Below are 14,692 nucleotides of genomic sequence, written 5' to 3' on the forward strand. Positions count from 1 at the left end.
ACAACAAACATTAACTTGAAACTTCCTTTTCCTGTCGTGGCAGCAGATCTTGGTCTGTTCAGTGAAGCACAGGACAGCTTCCTGTGTGCATTTCAGGCGCTCTCTCTCTCTCTCTCTCTCTCTCTCTCTCTCTCATCCTTGACCCTTACTTCTGTCTTCCCTCTTCCCTCTTCCCCCCTCCTCTCTGCCTGCCCTGCCCTCTCTGATTGTTTTCTTGGAACTAACCTCAGATTGGTTTCTCAACGGTACCATCCTCCTGGACTTCTCCCCTGGCTTCATCACCTCAGGCAGTACTGTGACTGCCCTGTGACATGATCACCAGAGCCCTGTGGCAACGAACCTGTTATGAAAGCATGAATTGGCTGCACAGAAAAGCATCTTTATGAATTGGCAGGAGACATCATGTGGAAGTTCTGTCTGGTGATTCCTCAGCAATGGTCCTTCCATCCATGGTGTTTGTTGTCAGATGCCGCTGCAGTCAGTGAGCGATGAATATAAATGTTTGAACCCAGGACTTAAACTTATTTGCGTGATTAGGTAAAAGTGGTATGTGGCATTTAAGTAAGGAAGAACATGCAAGCAAGTCCCACACGCAACATCCCTGTACGCGCCAGCTCTATTTCAGAGTTGTGCATTCAGTGTGAAGATCCTAACTGCGTTCAAGTGAACACACTTAGAAGGTCCCCTTCTACTGGGAACTCTGTAATAGCAGCAGGGGGCGGGGAACCAAATATCTCTTCCTTTATTCTTGCCTGTGAATGAACTTAGGAAAAAAGAGTGCAACGTAGACCACAGAAGAAGCAGAGAGGATGAGCAATCTGCAAAAACTGGCGAAAAAGGAAGAGTAGGAAATGTTGGACATATAGATTTTAGGCTGAAGGCTGTCCCACTTCCACCTAATATAGTGTGTGTTAGGTGCAGTACCTAGCACAATGTTGGCAGGAGTATGATGTGTGATACTAAGCTCTGAGGTAGCAAAGAGCTGTACTCCGTCTACAGTGGTGACCCAGAGCTCTGCTAAAATGCTGTGAAGTAATCTGGGAGGGCGTGGTTTGCAGGTGAGAAACAGCAGGTGAAGGGTGCTTAACCCTTCCTCTTGCATCACCCCCCCCTCCATCCCATCCACTTTTTTTAATGCAATACAACATACTGTATTTTTCCCTGTATTGGACAAGGTTTTTTTTTTGACACAAAACTCATGTCAAAAAACTGGGGTCATCCAATACACGGATAGTGGCATGGGGGGAGATGCCCCTGTGTGCAGGGAGTGATGTGGGGGCGCTGGCTAGTGGTGCGCAGCGTCTCCCAATGCCACAGCAAGCGGGAAGCGATCTGGGGGCACTGGCTGGCAGCGCGCAGCTTCCCCTGATGCCGCTGCGCGCCGGAAGCACTCCCTGGATCGTTTCCCACGCACAGAGGCATGGGGAAAGTTGCCTTCCAGCCAATCAGCTGGCTAGCTGGAGCGCAACTTCCCTCGATGCTGCTGCATCCTTTTCTGAAAATTGAGTCCCCAAAAATAGAGGGTCTTATACACAGGGGCGTCTAATAGACGGAAAAGTACGATATACACATTCAGAAACCAGCTACATGGTCATAGCAGCTGGAGGATATGTGTGCGTACAGGTTAAAAAGTAGTGGGAGAAGGGGGGAAAGTAAACCCACACACCATTTCTCTGCTTCAGAGTGAGGCCTCCTCCTATCATTTTGAGGACATGGGTTCTGAGTCTCCACCAAATGTGTAGTTTGGCCCAAAGCTTTCAACTTTTGGTTGCTGGAGAAGCAAAGTTGAGTTTTTGAAGTGATGGGTCTTATTTCTTAGTGACCAAGGCTGATAGCGTAAGCCATCCTTTCTAATTCCCCGGGCCTTGTAAATAAAGTTCCACCCGAGAAGCCAAGCATGAAAGGATAGGAATGAAAACACTCTGATAGATAAGATATTGCAAGAGACTGTCAGACTCTCGCTCAGAGAATGAAATAACACTCTGGATACTGTCATTGAAAAACAATAATGAAAGAGTACACCATTTTCTTAACTGAAGCACTATCATGTCTGTGTTACTGCCACACAACATATTTTTCCTCCAAAGATGTCAATTTCAAGCTATGACTATTGATCTCTATCTAACACTCAGAATTAACTGCCCCGCACAGGAAAAGTGGCAGAGAATCACTTCTGAACATCAAACAGCAGCAAGTCAAAAGGGTCAATTCAAAGTCAGAATTTGACGAGTGGCGTGTCGTAAACTTAAACCTTTACATCTAGCGTGACATATAGACTGCTCTTCATGGGACTTTCGTTTAAAACCACTAAGGTATGGCAGGCCTGGGAAAGAATAGATGTGATCTGGAAGGAAACTTTTCTACAAAAAAAAAAACGGAAAAAAACTACGCAATCCTATGTGCAGCAGACAGTGGAGTATATGCAGCAGACGGGCCAATGGAGAGTGCTCAGTGCTTTTCAGGAAGCAGAGCACCCCTTTGGCATATGTACATTATTCACAAGTTTCATTATTCACAAGTTTCCACTTGTTTCATTTTCAGTTGGAAGAGATGAAATGATGATCAAACTACACCGAACTCCCAGAATGCATTAAAAAAGGTTGTGGCAGTTCAATTAAAACGTCATGCTTCATTTTCTAAAACTTGGCATTGGCTTTGGATGAAACCACAGGAAGTCTCCATGGGGTCCAAAGTTCTCAGGTCGGAGTTAATTTTGAGCGCTCTTTTTAAGGCCAACATAGACGCTTTGAATCTGGTTTTTCGGATGCCACAGGATGTCTGAAGCACTGCCACAAGCCAACTTAAATGTCACAGGGTGGTCTCCTTGTGGGTGAAGGAGCTGACAGGTGGCAGGACTGCAAAGGGGATAGGTAGGAGAAGGGGCAACAGTTCCTTTGTCTCCTGCTTTAGTTGGAAGTTTGAAGGGCAGCAGCAACCCTAAATATGGCTTTGTAGCAGCAAAGTTGTACACCCATACATTGTGGCCTGATGGAACTGATACATTTCCCTGCACAATTCAAAGTGTCAGTTATAACCTTTAAAATGGGAGCTAACCCAAAGCTTATTGGTGGCTCCCAAAGGCCCCCCCCCCTTGTCAATTGTGAGTTGTTTTAATACCATTAAATTGTCCCAATCAGGGGTAGAAGACATAAATCAAGGGGGCAGGCAAGGGGTTGGAGGTTCGGCAGGGGTTGGTGAGAAACACGAGCAGAGACCAGCCTCCAGCATTTGTGTATTATTATTCTTAGTTGCCTTCAGTACCTAGTACATGTTGTTGTTGTTTAGTCGTTTAGTCGTGTCCGACTCTTCGTGACCCCATGGACCAGAGCACGCCAGGCCCTCCTGTCTTCCACTGCCTCCCGCAGTTTGGTCAGACTCATGTTTGTAGCTTCGAAGACACTATCCAACCATCTCGTCCTCTGTCGTCCCCTTCTCCTTGTGCCCTCCATCTTTCCCAACATCAGGGTCTTTTCCAGGGAGTCTTCTCTTCTCATGAGGTGGCCAAAGTATTGGAGCCTCAGCTTCACGATCTGTCCTTCCAGTGAGCACTCAGGGCTGATTTCCTTAAGAATGGATCGGTTTGTTCTTCTTGCAGTCCATGGGACTCTCAAGAGTCTCCTCCAGCACCATAATTCAAAGGAATCAATTCTTCGGCGATCTGCCTTCTTTATGGTCCAGCTCTCGCTTCCATACATCACTACTGGGAAAACCATAGCTTTTACTATACGGACCTTTGTTGGCAAGGTGATGTCTCTACTTTTTAAGATGCTGTCTAGGTTTGTCATTGCTTTCCTCCCAAGAAGCAGGCGTCTCTTAATTTCGTGGTACCTAGTACATACTCTCCAACATTTCTCCAATGAAAACGGACGTCATATTCCATGATAATAATGATTTTATTGTTTATACTCCACCCATCTGATGGGGTTGCCCCAGCCACTCTGGGCAGTTTCCAACATATATGAAAACATAATAAAACATTAAAACAACTTCCCTATACAGGGATAGTCTCGGTTTTACAGAAGCCATTCCAGTTTCTGATTTGATACTGGAATGTCTTGCTATTTTCATTGGATAAATGTTGGAGGATGTAGAGTTATGCAACCCCCCCAAGCCAAGGAGATGAGTAACTATACAACCTTTAGAACATATCTGAAGGCAGCCCTGTATAGAGAAGTTGTTTAAAATGCTTAATGTTTTATTATGTTTTTGTATATGTTGGAAGCCACCCAGAGAGGCTGGGGCAACCCAATAAGATGTGTGGGGTATAAACAGTAAAATTATCATTATGCAATGGGATGCCCCTATTTTCATCAGAGAAATGTTGTGGGGTATAGCCTTCGTGTATGTTATCTTCCCAAATATACACATTTTTCACGCAGACTTTACCCCTCTGTGTGCTTTTTTCTACACCTTGCTGTGCTGGAGAAGTGCATTGCAAAATTCAGAGAGGTGCGAATTTCAAAGGATGGCAGTGGCTGAGTTCACATACTGATTCAGAAAGTGCAAATTAGGCAAGCTTGTATTTGAATGCAAACTAATGAAACTAATTTATCCCTTATTGCTTGTAGGTAGGCATCATGAGATTGTGTGCTGTTGCAGGGCTCAACACTCTTTCATAAAATTAAGAAGGGTGGCAGCTGGCATGACCTGAGAAGCTCACCCATCAAAAGAGAGCTTTATAGGGCATAAGACAACACGACAACTTTGTAGGTGTTTGCTTCCCTTTTGTACTGTATATAACCTGCACAGTAACACACAGAATGGCAGGTCACCGGAGACCTAAAAAACCCTTTCTGAGAGACTTGTTCTTGAAGGTCTTGTGTAGCAAGGCCTTGGAGACGTAATACTGATTTGACTCAGGGGCATACAATGCCTTTGTACCACTGAAGATAAAGTGAAATAACATACAGTGGTATCTCGGGTTAAGAACTTAATTCGTTCCAGAGGTCCGTTCTTAACCTGAAACTGTTCTTAACCTGAAGCACCACTTTAGCTAATGGGGCCTCCTGCTGCTACCGTGCCACCGGAGCACTATTTCTGTTCTCATCCTGAAGCAAAGTTCTTAACCTGAGGTACTATTTCTGGGTTAGGGGAGTCTGTAACCTGAAGCGTATGTAACCTGAAGCATATGTAACCCAAGGTACCACTGTACACTTGTTCTTTGATTGTGTGTCCTCACCTTATTTAGAATTTTTACTTAAAAAACCAAACACCTAATCTGATGATTTTGGATATAGGTCATAAAGAAAAGGTTTGGGGTTTTTTAAAAAAAGTTACTCGACGCAATGGTGAATGTGTGTGCTCAAAAGAGTCTTCCTTTGACCAGGCCAAAGGCCCATCTTGTCTAGTGGCCAACCAGATGCCTGCGGGAATCTCGTAGGATCTGTCAGTCAGCAACCACCATGGTGGTTCAAGAAGCCAAGTTTGTTTGTTTGTTTATTCCCATCCCTGCTGACAGTCTGGGGCAAACTTTAATCTTCCATTAAAGCTGACCCTATGCCTGTCAACTCATGAGGAAGCCCACCTGAGTTTATTGGGGCTTTCTCCTCAGGAAGTGTGTACAGGTTTGCAGCCTGAAGTGTGAAGTCTAGCTTTGCAGCGTGATGTTAAATGTGGAAAGCTCCAAGTGCTTCGCTACTTCCTCCCTGATAGTGTTTAGTGTCCTCCCTCCCACATCGATTTCCATATCAAGAAATTTGCTCCTTTCATTCTTACTTAAGTGACAGCCTTATCAGGAAACCGGAGGCTGAGAAGTTAACATGTTCCAAAAAACAGTCTAAAGGTCACTTCAAAAGTTGCAGTTGATGGTTTCAGCAGCCACCCACCACTGTTGTTGATCATAGCAGGGGGGTGGGGAAATGTTTGCCTATTTATTTAATTACAAGATTTTAAAACTACCCTTCAAAATTTAGATAGCATGGCAGTGCACAAAATAAGAACAAAATGATCTTATAACCATAAATACAACCATGAAATAAAAACAATGGTCAAAACAACTTTAAGAGGTGGTAAAACCCAGAAGGGCAGACTGCACCACTAAAATGCTCAGACAAACAGAAACATTTTGGCACCAAAATGGTAACAAATTCAGCTAAATTCTGTACTACTGTATAGTTAACACATAAAACATAAATATGAACTCTGGTGTAACTTTTGGAGCAGTGGGCAAGGTCTGAAAATGCCTTCCCTGTGTTCAGTGCAAACATATATTTTTCTGTCCTAATTCTTAAAAAAGGAAAGTTTCCAGCGTTAATAGTGTGAACTGGGAAAAACGCAACTGCAAAGGAAATGTATTGACCAGCGCCAATGATGTCATGAACACTTCTACCCTCAACGTCTACAGTAGTCTTACAAGGGTTACATTTCAATTGTTGTGATTTTGATTTCATTTTGCAAGGCAGACATATAAATGTAAATCTGCAACTTTTTAAAAAACACACACACATCAAACAGTCTACCTGAAGCATGAAAGGGTCAAGAAAGTAGCAGCTGAGCTACTTGATTTTATGTATGTGATATTAGTTGTGAATTCAGGCTCCCAAATAGAACTTCTTTTAAAATGTTTTTGCCCCAGTAAAGAGACACCTCAGGCTAAACTGGATATAATGTGGGAGATCCATGATAAGATGTCATGGCATATTTTTCCTTGGTTGTGTACACACTGCTTGATAATGTTGGATGCAGTGCTGGATGCAGACATCTTGTTGAAGTGCTGTGCATACAACACCATCCCTGCAATGTGCTCTACGTGGGGCTACCTTTGAAGGTGACCCGGAAACTACAACTAATCCAGAATGCGGCAGCTAGACTGGTGACTGGGAGAGGCCACCGAGACCATATAACACTGGTCTTGAAAGACCTACACTGGCTCCCAGTACGTTTCCAAGCACAATTCAAAGTGTTGGTGCTGACCTTTAAAGCCCTAAACGGCCTCGGTCCAGTATACCTGAAGGAGCGTCTCCACCCCCATCGTTCAGCCCGGGCACTGAGGTCCAGCGCCAAGGGCCTTCTGGCGGTTCCTTCACTGCGAGAGGCCAAGTTACAGGGAACCAGGCAGAGGGCCTTCTCGGTAGTGGCGCCCACCCTGTGGAACACCCTCCCTTCAGATGCCAAGGAAATAAACAACTATCCGACTTTTAGAAGACATCTGAAGGCAGCCCTGTTAAGGGAAGTTTTTAATGTTTGATGTTTTCTCGTGTTTTTAATATTCTGTTGGGAGCCACCCAGAGTGGCTGCGGAGGCCCGGTCAGATGGGCGGGGTATAAATAATAAAATGATGATGATGATAATGATGATGATCCCAAGGTCTTCCCTTTCCCACACTATTCATTGATTTGAAATACATTCTGCTGGAATAGTTGTAATTTGTTTTATGCCATGAACACACATCTCAAGCGCTTGCTGTCTCCATGTGGACACAGAGGGTGCATGGCAGACCTTCTGACAATTGTGATGCTGTGTCACTCCCTCTCATTCCCACGCCCATAGGGTTATCAAAATGTCAAAATCCAGACAGAAAAAAAAGTTGTTGAGCTTTTGCCCAATATTGTTTTGCCCAAAATCACAACAAAGATTGACTTTTTTAAGCTACAGTAATTTTAAAAGGTGGGGACGCGGGTGGCACTGTGGGTAAAACCTCAGTGCCTAGGACTTGCCGATCGTATGGTCGGCGGTTCGAATCCCCACGGCGGGGTGAGCTCCCGTCTTTCGGTCCCAGCTCCTGCCCACCTAGCAGTTCAAAAGCACCCCTAAGTGCAAGTAGATAAATAGGTACCGCTTTATAGCGGGAAGGTAAATGGCATTTCCATGTGCTGTGCTGGTGCTGGCTCTCCAGAGCAGCTTTGTCACGCTGGCCACGTGACCGGGAAGTGTCTGCGGACAGCGCTGGCTCCCAGCCTCTTAAGTGAGATGAGTGCACAACCCTAGAGCTGGACACGACTGGCCCGTACTGGCAGGGATACCTTTACTTACTTTTAAAGGAAATCGGCATACATTGCCATACGTCCAAATTTTCACGGACATTTGGCCGGGTTTTGCCCCGACACTGCTTCCAACTGCAGTATTCCGTTTATGTCCAGGAAATTACAGATGTATGTTAATCCTACATTCACCTGAGAGGTACCATTTCCAGTTCTTTTCCGGTCAAGCTGAGAGTCACTGTTTTTGCAATAGAGGACAATGGTGCACTGGGAAAGGGAAGAGGCAAAAGAGTGCAGAAACAAAAGCAAATATTTGAGGCTTGTGTACAAGGACTTTCCTGGTTGCGCTGATAACACCAAGGTTGCTTTCTCGTCATTTGTCCTGGTTGTTGTTGTTGCTGTTGCTGCTGTTATGTTGCTTTGGCAGGAGATAATGCCGTACAAAAATTTTAAAATATATAAAAAAATAAAAGAATATACTTTTAAAAACAAAAATATGTGAGTGATCTAGAGGAAGAGGGTGGAAGAAGATTCAATTCTGGTTATTATTGATTGATTGCTCACAAGGCAAAAATATATGAGGCCAGGTCTTTTCTGCCTTGTTCTGTTTTTAGATAGTTTGGTTTTATTTTCACTCCACAGCTGCTCATCAGCCCTTGAACAGTACAGAGAAGCCTGAACAAACGCACCATGTGTATAGATCCACCCAGCTTTTCATTTTAGCATATTTGCGGTATATCTACCTCGGGACTGTGAAAATGGGTTTCTCTCTTTCATCAGGTTTTAGCCAAACACTTATTCTGACATAGTATCCTGAATTTTATTCTCCCCTCAGTTTAGCCCCTGATTAGCCTAGCCAAGACTCACAAGCATTCTGAAGTGTTTACATTCCATTCACAAATGTTAGGATGTTTAAAAAGTGGCTGCACTCCACACTTTTAAAAGTGGCTACACTCTGTTTTGATAAGAAGTTGTTGCTCGAACCTCTGATTGAGTTGATCAGCAGAACAGAAGTCCTATCCCCCAACAAGGTGGGGTGGTGAGTCTCTCTAAGACTCCCAGCCATGCTGGGGGTGAGGGTGAATTGCAGTGGATGAATAAAAAGACAAGTCTCCCTCGCCCTGTGCACTGCCTTCCCTGAAAGAATCTGGCTACCTGCATAGGAAAGACCTATCTGCATGCTACATAACAGTAAACCACAGTTAGGCAACCTGTGGCTGCCCAATTGTTGGTGGACTGGGCTGTGCTGCTTGGGGCTGATGGGAGTTGGAGTCCATCAACAACTGGCCAGTCACAGGTGGCCTAGCTGCAGTTTACTGTTATGTCGCATGCAGATAGGTCTCTTGTTGATGGACTCCAACTCCCATCAGCCCCATGAAGCATGGCCAATGTCAGGGATGATGGGAGTTGCAGTCCAACAACATCTGGAGGGCCTATCCTGGTTTAAGCAAATGTTGAATTGGGCCCTCAATCCATCACCACCTAGAGAAGAAACAATGTCATCACAAAACCCCTATGCTGCCCGAGCCTAACATGGTCTATCCCTGACCAATCAAAGCTGCCCCTGGCTCCACCTACGAAGCACATATTTTTTTAAAAAAAAAACTCATTATTTGGCAACATTATGTCAGAGTGAGTTTTCAAACCCAGATCCCCCTAGTGCAAGCCCACCACACAATCAATTAGACAGTGCAGAGGCAACAGTCCTATTCTTGACAACAAATGTTTCATCTCACAGTTTTGAGGCCTGACTCATGGTTTCTGAACATCTGGGACCAGCAGGCCCAAGATAGTGTGATCATCTCCACCCAGTTTCCTTTGAGCTTTGGAAGAGAAGAGGCCTCATTCCACATCCTGCCCCAACCATGAGGCATAGCCACTTAAAAGAGCACCATACTAATCTGTACAGTGTCGCAGATCCGGTCTCCCTTGACTTGGGAGTAGATCTCACGGATTCCAGTGGTACTTGCTCCCAAGTAACTGTGCTGCTGTAGTAGCATTAAGCATCACCCACCTCTCTGACTCCTATTTTGAAATTAATTGCATTAGGCAGTGAAACCATTGACTGCAGTGTTTCCCCCCTATTAGAGCGAATCTTCACACCTCTCCCACGCAGCAAAGATGACTCAAGCACGACTGAGCTAAAATTAAGGGGCTGGTATATTCTGTGTGCTACTCAAACAAGCACCTCCCAGAATTCTTTGAACGACAGGTTTTTGTCTCACCTTCGCCTAGCCAGATGCCATTGCCCATAGCTGTCAACCTTCCCTTTTTTTGCAGGAAATTCCCTTATTCCCGCGCCGTTTCCCGCTGCTTCCCGCTGCTATCCCAGATTGTTAGATATTCTGTAGACTGTCCCCGGGACAGGTGAGGCTGCTGACCCCTTATTTTCAAATCTGAAATGGCTATGCCATTGCCACTAGTACATAATGCATGCTTGTCCTGAGATAGCCACACTCACTAACAGGGATTAGAATCACCGTAGCATACCGGTAATTCTGATCTTTTCGAAGATCATAATCCTGGCAGCCTGAAGACGGTCTGGCCCAGCAATGCTGGGTCCTACTAAAGCAGGATCCTATACAGTACTGTAACCTGCTTTCACATTACTTCAACCATCCTCACCTAGAATGCATGGGCCAGTAGGTACTATGGCACCCTGTGCAAAACCAAAATTTGCACCCTTCCCCAGCCCTCGCTCTGCCTTCCCAAAGGAGGGTAAGGAGCCCTATGCCATGGGTAGGCAAACTAAGGCCCGGGGGCCGGATCTGGCCCAATCGCCTTCTAAATCCATCCTGTGGACGGTCCAGGAATCAGTGTATTTTTACATGAATAGAATGTGTCCGTTTATTTAAAATGCATGTCTGGGTTATTTGTGGGGCATAGGAATTCGTTCATCCCCCCCCCAAAAAAAAATAGTCTGGCCCCCCACAAGGTCTGAGGGACAGTGGACTGGCTGAAAAAGTTTGCTGACCTATGCTTTGGGAAAGAGGCACCAGGCTCCTAGAACTATCCCAAAGTTGGAAAGTACTAACTAGGCTTTTGGAAGGAGATGGGAGGACTCCAGGACCCTGCCAGAGTCTCATGCCTCCTTCCCAAAGCCCAGCACCTCACTTACCGGGCTGAGACACATCCCGGTGTGCCCTTGGCTCAGTGCCCAGTTCATGCACACCACACACGCAGCCCTAAATCTGCCCCTGCATGGTCCAGAGAGCAGTAGCATCGCTGTAACACAATCACAAGCCTTGTTCTTGGCTTGTTTGGCACATGATGGAAAGTGATTCTAATTCTGAAAACTTTCAGACATTTTTGCCAGGCCAACTGGTTGACTGCTACTCAATCACACAGGCATTAGTCATTCGCTATGGGGCAGAAGGAGAAGGAACTGAGGCGATGGTGTGTCGATCCTTGGTGTTGTAAGAGGAATGAGCAACTTTCTCACTCAGGATGACTCAAGAGACGAGGGGGCAACCAAAGGGGACAATGGAGAAAGAAGGAAGCAGATGGTTTGGCCTCAGCCTTCAGGGACACCAGCTCCCTAATTGGCCAGCCTCTTCCTAGCGCATCAGGGATCTTTATGATACTGGTAAACAAAACCCAAAAAACCTTCCTGCTTAGGAAAGTTTGTGCACTGGCGGACGTTAGCTGATGCTATTTTTCAGAACTCAGGTTACTTTATGATTTATTTTTTGAATTCTTTTATAGTTATAGTTCTTTATTTTGATATGGTTCACAGGCTGCTACAAGTGCCCTTGTATAAGGCGAGGGGCAGTTGGGGGCTTTATCAAGGTGGTAAGCTAGTTTTGCTGCATTTGGAAAGTCCCCTGCTCACTTTTCTGTGAAGGGTCATGGACTTCTGTCTCAAAGTCCTGAGGGCAATGCTGCAGCAAAAGTAAAATTTTCAAAAAAAGGATGGTATTTTAAAGGCATAAAAATGCAATTGATCTCTCCCTGAGATCAAAATACCATCAGATTGGAAACAGCATAACTATGGCAAAGCAAGCCAGCCCAGATTCAGACAAATGGCTCTAAGGCTTGACCCAGATTGGGGAGGGATAAATTATTTTCTGGAACCTCTAGCTGTTGACCCACAGTAGATATTATCTGATTAGGCACCAGCAGCAGAAATTTGACAGTAGTGGTCAGCATCTCACAGGCTTACACAACTGAAGTGATACAGTCCTCTCAGACCCCGTTTGCACCCCAGCCTCTCACACACACCTCACCCCACTCTCCACAACCCAGATGTTTGGTGTGGTGCCGTCATCTCATGTTTAGAACTTTGCAGGTATCCTAGTTCTGGTGTGGGCCTTAAATTAGGGGGTCACCAGCATGGCACCCACAGGTGCAGTGGTGCCCCATAGGTCTTCTACTGGACCCCACAAAGCCTCTGATCCTCCTTGGTCATGAGATGGGAGCAGCAGTAGTGGGGGGGGGCTAGTTGCCCAGAGGTGAGGTTGGCAAGTTGCAAATGCACCAGCAGTGCTCTTGCCAGGGCATTTGCACAGCACCCACCTCGCTGCCCCCTTGCCTTCCCCTGCCCACCTCCCAGTGAGCTGCAGTGACATAGGTGACAGGAGGTCAGATGAGTGCTGGTGGTGCCCTACCAATTGCTACTGGGGAGCAAGTTTGATCTTCTGTAGCTGGGGTTACCAGGGAAAGAGAGCAGATTTAGTTCCAAGCTAATGGCTTCCCCAAGTACAGTTCCACTCTGGCCTTTTACACTCACCCTTTATGTGAATTGCTGCCCTTCAGTCCTATAAGGAAAATTAAACTGCAACACTTGGGAACAGTGCTGTGTTCCAATGCTGGCGCAATGGCTTGGCGTGTGTAGTTCAGGGTGTGTGTGTGTGTGTGTGTGAGAGAGAGAGAGAGAGAGAGAGAGAGAGAGCGCATCCTGCACATTGCACACCTACAGACCCAAGGGTTCTTGCAATATAGAAACACTGTTTCCAGACAGGTTCATCCATCCTAGTGACAGGCCTTTTGCTAGTGTATAACATATAACCCATGTTTATTTTGTACCACTGTGGGTTTCCTATCAGGTTTTTGTAAGCAGTATTATCAATGTGAGTTCACAGAATCACAGGATTGGAGAGTTGGAAGGGACCCCGAGGGCCATCTATGTCAACCCTCTGCAATGCAGCAATCTTTTGCCCAACATGGGGCTTGAACACACAACCCTGAGATGTTCTACCAGCTGAGCTATCCAAGCTAAGGCAGAGAGGTGAAACCTTTGTTTCTAGGTGTTGGTGGACTACAAACCCCTATCATCCCTGATCAATGGCCATGCTGTCTCAGGCTGATGATGGTGTGTGTGTGTGTGTGTGTGTGTGTAACAATATATGGAGCTGGCCACAGGCTTTCCATCTCTGCTCTGGGCTTGACAAAAACGTTCAAAGCCCTGACATGTGTTCCCATATGAACTGATGGTTAGGTAGTTTCCCCCCTGAATGGCTAAGAAATGAATCAGAAGGGGCAGGAGGAAGACTTTCCTCACTCCCAGCTAAAAATGATGTCTAAGTACCTGCATGTGAAGAACTATCACAATTCTGAGTGAGGCAGAGAAACAGAAAACTACGTTTGGGCTCTGTGGAAGCATCTGAGGGTGTTGCTGGCTGTCTTTGGCTGCCTGTTGGATTGTTTAAGCTGTGTCTCCAACTGTGCTCAAATGATAAAGGTAAAGGTAAAGGTACCCCTGCCCGTACGGGCCAGTCTTGACAGACTCTGGGGTTGTGCGCCCATCTCACTTAAGAGGCCAGGGGCCAGCGCTGTCCGGAGACACTTCTGGGTCACGTGGCCAGCGTGACAAAGCTGCATCTGTCGAGCCAGAGCCGCACACGGAAACGCCGTTTACCTTCCCGCTGGTAAGCGGTCCCTATTTATCTACTTGCACCCGGAGGTGCTTTCGAACTGCTAGGTTGGCAGGCGCTGGGACCGAGCAGCGGGAGCGCACCCCGCCGCAGGGATTCGAACCGCCGACCTTTCGATCGGCAAGCCCTAGGCGCTGAGGCTTTTACCCACAGCGCCACCCGCGTCCCTCTCAAATGATACTCAATTACAAAACAATAAGACATCCCCAGTGACTTCGTACCAAAGGAAATCAAACTTGGGTAAGTGCTGCACGCCTGGAATTTTTTGCCGGTTGAAGAAATGGGGTGAATATCACAGTTAGTTGAATATGGCTGGCTACCCAACCAGAGAAGCTCAAGAAAGGGACAGTCCCTGCATCCCATTGTCATCAAAATAGAAAGAGACAGCTGATTACTCTGTTGATGTTTTCCAATCACCCCACCTATTTCAGTAGCTTATGCGGAAGACACAGTGTAGGTATTTTTTTTTTGCTTGTTACTGAATCAGCGATGCCATTTTCCATGACTGCAATTCAGTGTCGACTCTGCATTTCACTATTAAACTCTCCCTGGGGTTTCATCATTTACGCATTACAGCGAATGATGCTTAACAGACACCGTACAAACAAGGATACATGGTACATGAGATGCTTCAAAAAAGGCCAGACCTGTATCAGAGGGACGTGCCTAATTTTGTATTTTGTACACAATCAAACTTACATCATTCGGTTTTGAAAATGCACGGTGCTGCTCAGCACCCACTTCAACTGCAGTTTTACAACTGCTGTAGCTTAGCTAAGGTTGACTGTTACTTCTCATTGTGATGTGTTAGCACAGAGGTTCCTAAACTTAGTTGGCCTACTGTACTGTCCCCTTTTCAGGAAAAAAAAGTACTCAGTGCCCCCCCCGGAAATCTACCTT

Source organism: Podarcis cretensis, assembly GCF_951804945.1.
Source record: "Podarcis cretensis genome assembly, chromosome: 5".
NCBI lineage: Eukaryota > Metazoa > Chordata > Lepidosauria > Squamata > Lacertidae > Podarcis > Podarcis cretensis.